The following is a 10,682-nucleotide window of genomic DNA, read 5'->3' as shown; positions in this document are numbered from 1 at the left end:
GCAAAAGTTTCAACATCATCGAGAAACCTCTGTAGGGAGCTTTTCTTAACTGAGATACCCCTCTGCTTCAGGAGGGTTTTTAAAGGAGCCAATAAAGGTGAACTTCCAGACTGCCCCATGCTTGCAGTCGGCGCTGTACTTTAACCACTCGGAGAGCTCTTCCGAGTCCCCGGGACCGCCTGAGAACCCACGGGCCCTGACTCTCACGTAAAAGAAACACTCACCTTCTCGCGCTGATCAGGCGCGGGAAGTCCGCTGCAATGAAAAAGGAGCGAGGCGAAAGGTATGTGCCCCGTACGGTTAGCTCAGTTGGTTAGAGCTTGGTGCTGATAACGCCAAGGTCGCGGGTTCGATCCCCGTACGGGCCACCACTTGTCCGGCGCCTTCTCGCTCGGTCCCGCGCGTCCTGTCCTCGGCCGGCAAGGAGAACAGAGGGAAAGAGGGAGAGACGCAGACAAACTGACACTTGAGGTACGCAATGGCAGTGAGTGCAAGCCTTTTACTGGAGCCAGGAAGAAAATTTTCTCTGTTACATATTCCACACGAGGCCCTATACCCCGTGGGAGAACAACCTCTATGCGGCCGTCAGGCACGGCTCCCTGTGGGCTGTCTCCCCGAGGCTAGCCCGGGTAATTTCTTATATACAATAGTTACAACCAATGTGCTGGCAGTACGCAAGCGTGTACAATAGGCTAGCAGCAACCGCTGCCTCATGCGTCATATGCGGAAGCAGGATACGGGCGCCATCTTGGCTTAAACGATAGGCGGGGGCTACTCTAAAGCAGGTCGCAGCGTGTCCACCAGGCCCTAACCCGAAAAGCGGCTCCCCACAAAAGGGGGTTTATTTGGTTAAACACTTACAGTCTTAAGGCCATAAAGTGTCCAAGGTAACACATCAGCAATCGGGTACCTTCACTGGAGGATGGCCAATGGTGTCTGGAAAACCTCTGTTAGCTGGGAAGCCATGTGGCTGGCGTCTGCTCCAAAGTTCTGGTTTCAAAATGGCTTTCTCCCAGGACGTTCCTCTCTAGGCCACAGCTCCTCTTTAAAACGTCACTCTCAGTTGTTCTTGGGGTATTTGTCCTCTCTTAGCTTCTCTGGAGCAAGAGTCTGTTTCAACGGCCGTCTTCAAACTGTCTCTCATCTGCAGCTCCTGTGCTTTCTTCAAAGTGTCCCTCTTGGATGTAGCTCCTCTTCAAAATGTCACTCTCAGCTGCACTGAGTTCCCTCTGTCTGTCAGCTCATTTATATATCTCCACTGATCAAGGCCCACCCTAAATGGGTGGGGCCATGCCTCCATGGAAATATCTAATCAGAGTCATCACCCACAGCTGGGTGGGGCACAGCTCCAAAGAAACACTCAAAGAAATCTAATCAACACTGATAATGTCTGCCCACACAAGATTACATCAAAGATAATGGCGTTTGGGGGACATAATACATTCAAACTGGCACAAGTATAGATTGAACTAGAAATTAAATTACCTTAGTGCCCCCCTCCCCCAATGAAAGCAAAATGATCTGTTCTTGAACCTTGGTGCTTGGGGTGGTATGCACCCCTGGGAATTCATGAGCGCAGGCTGCCCACCATGCAGATTTATAGTTTAAATTCATTCTATCTGGTGGTCTAAAAAGCCTCAGACTAGTTTAAAGTGGTCCCAAGCTGGCCATGCTTCCAGGTGCTTGCCAGAAGCAAACCACCCCTATCTTCTCTGGGTAATTACACATTAAATCTAGGCCTCAAATAACCCACATATATAAAGTTCCAATAAATACACACACATGGTAAAAGCCACAAGTAAACAAGGCAGCCAGAGTGAAAGCCAGCAGAAAGAGATGGGAGAATCAGGCCCCCAAAGACTTCTGTTGTTGAAATTATCAGAGAATGACAAGAGTATCTCTAGAGAAATAAAATGAGTGATTGAAAATATGAGTGAAGAATAAGAAATTATAAACAATGACTGAGCAGATTTGAGAAATAAACAAGTAGAACTTCAAAAATGAAAAACTAAATGATTGAAAACTCAATGGCGTGCAATTAGGCATAGCTGATGAGAATTAATAATATAAAAAGTTGATCTAAAACATTTCCCACAATGAAGTACAGAGAAACTAATATATGGAATAGAAGAAAGAATGATTAAGAGATATGGAGGATAAAGCAAGGTGGTCCAACACATGTCTAAACAGGGTTTCTGAAAGAGAAGAGAGAGAAAATGGGGAGGAGGGAATATCTGAAGAGATAATGGCCAATCATCTCCCAGAATTCATGAAGGATGCCAGTCTACAGACTGAGAAATCTGATGAACTCCAAGCAAGACAGAGAAATGAAAGTAAACCCTATGCATTGACCCTTCACAATGAAATTGAAAAATTCTGGGGGCAAAGACAATCTTAAAAGAATCCAGAGGGAAATAAATTACCTTCAAAATAATGACAATTAGACTGACCACTGATTTCTCAATAGGAACAACAGAAGCTCAAAGAGGATGGGATGACAGCATCACTGTATTAAGGGAAAACAACAGCCAACCTAGAAGAGTGTACCCAGTAAAATTATCTTTCAAGAAGGAAGGCAAAATACATTTTCAGATGGAAAAAAAACTGAGAGAATTTGCCATCAATAGATTTCTCACTAAAAAGAAACTCAAAAAGTTGTAATTTTCAGGCAGAAGGAATGTGATCCAGATGGAAAGTTTGAGATGCAAGAAAGAACAAAGAGAGAAGAAAGTATGTGCAGCTAAACAAACATGGACTGTAGAAAAAAATATTATCAACACTGCTGGGTTTTAAGAAGATAAATAAAAGCACTTATAAATAGCATTTATGTGTCTGGAGGGGAATGATTGGAATTAAAGTATTCTAAGGTCTTGTATTGTTTGGGAGGCAAGATAGTCATTAGTTATATACTTCAGTAAATTAAGTGTGTGTATTAAAATTTGTAGGGTAACTATTAAAAGAATGGAAATGAGATGCATAATTTTTTTAATTTTGAAATAAATTCAAAGTTATAGGAACAGTTGCAAAAACAATACTAACCCCATACACAGAATTCCATCATACCCTGATCCCCTTCCCCTGATAGCTCAACCCACCAACTTTAACATGCTGTCACATCGCTATTTCTTTCCCTCCCTATCTATCATCCATCATCTATTGCTCTGTCTTCTGAACATATGAGAGCTAGCTGCACACATCCTTGAACATACACTACAATTCACGTATACACTTCCCACGAACAAGAACATTCTTTCATGCAACCCCATTAAGCGCAGCTAAGAAGTACAAGAGATTCAACAGTGATACAAAGCTTACATTCTATATTTCCTTTACCTTATGTCTCAGCTGTGTCCCTTTGAGCCACCTGTCCTCTATCCTCTAATCCCATCCAAGTTCATCCTTGGCATTCAATTGTCATCTATTTAGACTGCCTTTTTTTTTTTTTCAGTTGTGGAAACATATATACAGCCTAAATCTTCCCATTCCACCCCCTCCCTAGCCTTCCATTAGTGGGATTAATCACATTTAGAATGTTGTAAGAGATGCATAATTTTTAAGCTAACAGAGGCAATATGGAAAGACTCACAAACAAGAGTTTGAAAACATGCAAAGTAAAATATATATTGGATATGAATATAAAATATAAAACTATAAAGAAAAATATGAGAATGATAAATATGGAAGTCAGGATGGTGGTTAATTGCTGGGAGTTGGAGGTGATAGAAGATCAGGGGAGGACACACAAAAGACTGACTTTAAAGGTAACTGAGAAAAATTTTTCTTAAACTGGTTGGTGATACAAGAACACTGAACTGCTATTATTTACAACTTAACATACTTCATAAGCTTTTATATCTGCTCAACATTTGATTACAAAAGAAAAAGAAAGGTGCTTCTATTAAACTCTTTACATTTCTGGTAACACTACCCACACTCTGAGGAGTTACAGGGATTTATGGAAACACCTTAAATCCCTCTTCTTATAAGCCCTTTGAGGGCAGACTTCATGGCTGGTAATTTTCACATGTCCGTTGGATCTGACATCACACGTTGCACAGAGAAGGTGCTCAATACATGCTATTGTGTTTAATTGATTTTATATGAAAGAAGACAGAACTATCAGTCAGCCTGCTTAGAAATTAAAGACCTACTTTTCATTATTCATCAAATAATTTAAATAAATACAGGTTTGTCTTTTTTTCCTGGCATAACGTAAGATAGAGTCTCTTATCAATCTGGAGGGTTGTCTTGATTTGGATTTCCCCAGAAGCAGATCCAGAGACAAGGATAGAAAGGGCAAGTGGTTTATATTTGGAAGGTGATCCCAGGAAACACTGTGAGGGGTGTGGGAAGTAAGACAGGGAAGGAAGCCACACAAGAGTGAGTTTTCCCGTTTCTGCTGTGGGCTCGTCCTGCTGGGGACCTCCGAGAGGAAGTGAAGCACGTGCCTGAGTCACCCCAACCACGGGGCGAGGAAGCTGGGGTATTTATCCACCGGCTCCCCTTTGTCACCGGGAGAAGCTGCTTCCAGGGAATTCCATCTCCATCACTTCCGGCTTGCCTTGTGCCCAGCCCAGCCCGCTCCCTGGCCAGGGATGAAGCCTGAGGGTGGGGAGTCTCCTTGGGCGTGTGAGGTGAGCACTGGGTGGGATCTGGGCACAGAGTCCGCAGCATCTGGTGGAGCTCTGCAGGCCCTACACCAGTCTCTCGGGAAGAAATCTGGGATACGTGAGAGCAGGCAGGAGCGATGGAACTCAGCTTTGAGAAAGGAAGCTCGAGGAAGGGGGCCTGGAGATAGTGAAAGGGGGTGGAAATAAAGGGGCAACCTCTGTAAGTGCAATGGTCTTGGCGGCAGTAAGGGGGCCCAGACACACGGCAGGCCAGTGACAGCCGTGACAGTAACTGGGGCTTCTCTGGACGCACAGCTGGAGACCGAGAGGCAGGAGCATCACTAACGGAACCCAGGGTATAAAGGCCAACAGGAGCGTTGACTTTACCATGGAAAAATGATAACTTTTCCTGCAAGGCAGGGATATAAAGAGATAGGTTACGTATGTCATTCGTTAGGGTGAATCGATGGATGTGTCTTCATCTAAAGGGCATAAATAAATAAGTAAATATATTGACACATACACTGTAGGACAGGTAACGGTATGGAAAGTGGAATGAAAATAGAAGGAAGCAGGCTGCGGTGTGAATATCAAATAAAGAAGAATTCAAGGGAAAAGGCATTGGGAAAAGACAACTAAGTTATGAAGAGTAAAGGTGACTAGGTTACAAAAGTAGTGAATGGACATTTGCTGGTTGTCTTTCCAGAACTTGTTCTCCCAGTATTATCCTGATTCCCCTTTCAGGAATTTATCACTCTTCCACTATTAGCCATGTGCTTTGGGGTGGGAATGTCCCACTTCCTGCTTTGGGATAGTCCCCAAAAGTATATGGGCACCCCAAAAGGCAGAGTGGAAAGAGGGAGAGAAACTTAGCTCTTGGTGACATTTGAGCTGCTGTATCAAGCCTCACCTGAAGCCAATATGTTAATTACAAGGGCCAGTACATTCTATTTATTGTTTAAACAAGTCTAAGTTGGGTCTTTGGGGATCAGATAGGAACCAAAGTGAGTAGAAATCTGAATAATGTCATGAATAAGGTAGATCTAGTAGACAAAGCTTTACCAAGTATACTTTTCCATGTGACTATGGTACATTTATATATTTCCCCAACTAAAGCACAACAAAACTTAATGCGTTCCTTAAAGAAGAAAAAGTACCACAGTCTCTGCCAAACAATACATCTAGAAGCTAAAAACACAAGCAGAAAAGAAACAAATGTCTCCCAAACCCAAACCAAACAAAAAACCCTTCTCTCTAAACCGTTTTTTTGACTCAAAGGAAATAAAACTTTCAACTGCTGGTAGACTACCTAGAAAATTACTGTAATAAAAATACTACTTCAAAATCTTTGCTCTGTAGCTCAAATTGGAGTCTCAGAGCACTTTGTTAAAGAAAAAAGAAAAAAATCTGTAACTCAAGCATACAATTAAAGTATAAAAAGAATTCATAAATTTTAGGAAAGTAGAAGTGAAAAACAGAGACAGATTAAATTAGAAATTTATAAATTAGAAAATGGTATGATTAATAAATAAACCCAAGAAATACTTCTTTGGGGAAAGATTGATACAATATATTAATCCACTAGCTAGCTTAGCCAAGAACTAAGAGAGAAAGCTCAAAAATACAAAACTAGGATTCACAAAGGGAACTGAATCGGATAGTGATATAACTCGAAGGATTTTAAGATGATACTTTGTTTAATTCTATGCTAATCAACTTGAATACAAGGATGAAATAAATGAGTTTCAAGGAAAATACACAAGACCAAAACCAACTGAAGATGAACCAAAAAAATCTAAATAGGCTGATAACCAAGGAAGGGGCTGAACATGTTGTTAAAAGAGACTTTGCCCTGCAAAGTTTCTAGAACCGGAGGGTGTTATGGGCAATTCTTAGAAATCTTCAAGGAACAGATCGTTCCTATGTTTGCTAAGCTCTTTCAGAGCATAGGAAAGCCTCTAAAATATTGTTACAAGGTCTGAACTTATAGAAGAGAGCACAACAAACCCATCAGCCTATTGACAGACAGGCAGCAGGTCAATCTCACTCACTTACCCTTGTATAAATCCAAATCATCTATTAAAATATAGAGGCTATGGGATACTAAAGAAATTAGGCCCAAGAGGAGTTTTCAGTAGAAAAGTGAAGATAGTTTAATAGTTTAAAATCTATTAATATATTCCACCATATATTCTCAATAGATGCCCCAAATTCATTAAGTAAGTTTCAATAGCAACTCTTTATTTTTAAAAATCCCATGGTAAACTAGAAATAATTGGTTCTTCCTAGATCCGATTTTAGGTGAGTGTGTATAGTGCGTGTATGTCTCACAAAACAATAGCCAGTATGCTGCTTAATGATAAAACATTCGAATTATTGCCCTTTAAAGTCAATAAAAGACAAAAGACCATTTACCATTACTACTATTACAATTTGATACTTATCACCAAATTCCCATGGTTTTAGCATTTTATACCCTTATCAACCTAATATGAAAGTACCCGTGAGCCCAGTCTTGACTACATTACGTGTAATCATGGTTAAATCTTTGCCAGCCTTATATTGAAAAATGTTTTACAGTAGTTTGAATAATTATTTCTTTATGTATTAGTGAGCTGAATTTTTAATATGTTTATAAGTCATTTGTACTTTTGTGAATAACTTACTCAAGTCCTTGCCCACTTTTTGCTTTGTTTGATATTCCTTATGGTTTTATTTGTAAATTAACAATATTAAGCCTTTGTCATATATCTCACAAATATTATCCTCATTTTACAGTTTGTCTTTAATCTTGTTTATGGTGTCTTTTGACATGAAGAAGTTTAAATGTTTTAATACAGTGAATGCTTCAATCATATTTTTAAATAGTTTTCTGTTTATATTGATATTCATATAATATGCTTCAATCATATTTTTAAATAGTTTTCTGTTTATTTATGATATTTCAAAATCATAAAATGTTCCCCTGTAGTTGTTTTCTAATAGTTTTATAATTTCACATTGAATACTTTGATCCACCTATTATTTATGTTGGTATAACGATTGAGGTAGGATAAGAATGAATAGCAAGTTTTCCCATATCCATTTACTAGCTAATCTATCTCCTCCCCCCCCCACCATTGATTTGGAGTATTATTCTAAAATAATTTCTTTCATAAACTCACATCTGGTTCTGTACATTCTATTCTGTTTCACTTACCTGATTATTGCTGTGCCAGTATCTACTATTTTAGAAACCATCATTACAGGTTCATATATTTGGTAGGGCTAGTGCTCTGTCATTTTTCTCCTATTTCAGAATTTTCTGGTTATTTTTACAAGTTTGTTCTTCCAGATAAGTTCTAGAATTATTTTGTCAAGTTCCAAAAGAAGGTCTGTTGTCATTTTGACTTAGTCTCCATTGAATTCCAGTTTGAGTAAGAAAGAAATACTAAGTATTTCTACTTAAGAATAAAGTGTTTTACCCAGTTATCGAGTTAAGAACTTTAACATTGATATAAAGCTTACAGCTTATATTCCAATTTTTTCATGTCCCAATAATGCCCATTTGGGCCTTTTCTCCTCCATTATTAGATCCGGTCCAAGAACATGCATTGCATTTAATTGTCATTGTCTCTTTAGTTGCTCTTTTTCTTTAATTGTGGAAACATATATACAGCATGAACTTTCCCATCTCAGCCACTGCCAAACATACCATTCAGTGAGATCAATCACATTCATAATGTTGTGTTACCCTCACCACCATCTATTACCAGAACTTTCCCAGCACACCAAACAGAAACTCTATACCCATTATGCATTAACTCCCATTCCCCTTCCCCCAAGTGATGGTTTGAAGCTGTATATACCCTAGAAACACTTGTTAAATCTAATCCTGTGAGTGTGAATCCATTGTAAGCAGGGCCTTTTGATGAGGTTACTTCAGTTAGGGTGTGACCCACATCAATCAGGATGGGTATTAATCCTAATACTGGAGTCCTTTATAAGCAGAATAAGAGAGAGAGAGAGAGAGACCACAAAAGCAAGAAGTTGAAATCAGCGAAAGCCAGAAGAGAAGGAGAGACTGGCAGATACTGCTGTGTGCTTTGCCATGTGACAGAGGAGCCCAGGATCACCAGCAGCCGGTCTTCAGGAAGAAAGCATCATCTGGATGATGCCTTGATTTGGACATTTTCACAGCCTCAAAACTGTAAGCTTGTAAGCTAATAAATTCCCATTGTTTAAATCAAAAAAAAAAAAAAAAAAAAAAAAAAAGAAAGAAAGAAAGAAAAAAGAACAAAGTGTTTATTTTTAAAAATCATTTTTGTGTCCCTCAGTAGAGTTTTATTATATTCATGTGCATCCTATGTATTCTTCATTAACTTTATTCCTATGTGTGTCACAATTTTGGTACTATTGTGGATTTTCTATTATATCGCTTTGAATTATATCTTAAAACTGGCTTTTTACTATATATGGAAAACTATCCTTATATTAATTTTTAATTAGTAACCTTAACAAACTGTATATTCTATTAGATTTTCAGTTGATGTGAGTCACAATTATACCCGCAAATAATTACTTTTGCTTCCCCATGTCCAGTGTTTATACATTTTATTTTCTGCTCTTGTCCAATGGTAATGACTTACAATTCCAGAACAATGCTAAATAATATTAGATTACATTTGCTGAAAATTCATTACGTGCCAGGTGCTGTACTAAATTCTTTACATGAATGAACTCATTTAATTCTCAAAATAACCTTATGAAGCTAACATCATTATCCTCATTTCTTAGATGAGGAAATTAAAGGCAGTACACCTACATTTTCACAGCTAGTAAATGGTAGAGCCAGAATTTGAACCCACAAAGTCTCATCTATTGAAGAGACCCTGCTTTAAAACTCCCCTTTACTCCTAAGGTGTGGCCCTTGGGAAATTTCACTGAAGAGACCCAGGTATTTAGCAAACTCCTCTAACTTGTACTGAATTTTATCTCCTCTGCGGTGAGCCTAAACTCTGCCCTCCTCTCAGCCTTCCAGATATTTTCCCACCAACTCTTTGGAGTCTCACCTGAGCTTACGTTTCAGGAGCCAGCCTGAAGTGATTTTATATGTAGATTTTGAAGCTTCCTTCTTTAGGGCATTCTCCTTTTTGGGTTTTAACCCTTGATTTTGACCCTGTCTGGCTGTCCCAAACTGTCCTCTAACTTCTCAGGTCTGTTAAACTGAAGCTTTATGCTTGAATTCTAGGTAGACTGAGGAGAGCCCTCAGGGAAAAGCCCACATATAAATGTGGAATCAGTTTTTGTTACTCTCCAGTGTCTTCAAACAATTAAAAAAAAAAAAAAACAAAACTATGTTGTCCAGAGTTTATCATTTTATTTTCAGGGAGGGTTAGTCTGATACGTCTTACTCCACCGATGCGAGCTACTCCACCACTGTCAGAAACGAAACCTCCTGCCACCACTACCTGTGCACACAACCCTGAGGCCATGCTTTCAACTAATGTTTTTAAACTCTTTGGTTTTCACCACAGTAATAAATATTTTTTCCTTAAACCAGTAAACACATACACACATCTGAAATGACCTATTATGTGTTAACATAAACAACACAATTTTATGAAAAATAACTACTTTCCAAAAAATGTAGTTAATAGAAGGTATTGTTTTACATTTTGCAAATCTCTGATGTTCGGCTTAAAGCAAGACAGTTTGATTCTCTTATCTGCTTTTGCATTCAATCTGTTGTAATATCACGTCATGTAGCCTCTGGGAAACTCTGCAGTTCACTCATAAAAGAATGACAATGAAAAAGCCAAATAAAATCTTAGTGTTACTATAAAAGTAGTTTAAATCTCATGGGGTCCCTGAGAAAGTCTTAGAGACTTCCTCTGGGGTCCTCAAAACATATTTTGAGAACCACTGCTCAAAACCATTATTATTAATATTCACCGAGGCTATAAAACATGATTAACAGTAAACAATTAAAAAAAAAAAAACAATTCTACTGTTTATTGAATGCCTACCTTGTGCTAGACCCTCTATTTAAATCTTCAGAACAATCCTTTATGATGGGCATTTTTACCTCCC

General features: G+C 38.8%; 1 non-coding gene across 1 annotated transcript; it reads left to right on the top strand.

Annotated features, from left to right (window-relative positions):
• Positions 1 to 289: 289 nt before the first annotated feature.
• TRNAI-GAU lies at positions 290 to 368 on the top strand. The gene has a single exon. It is a non-coding gene; the product is annotated as a tRNA-Ile (tRNA).
• Positions 369 to 10,682: the final 10,314 nt, after the last annotated feature.

Source organism: Choloepus didactylus, chromosome 15 (assembly GCF_015220235.1).
Source record: "Choloepus didactylus isolate mChoDid1 chromosome 15, mChoDid1.pri, whole genome shotgun sequence".
NCBI lineage: Eukaryota > Metazoa > Chordata > Mammalia > Pilosa > Megalonychidae > Choloepus > Choloepus didactylus.
The sequence above is the reverse complement of the archived record's forward strand: the minus strand, read 5'-3'. Positions and strand labels throughout refer to the sequence as shown.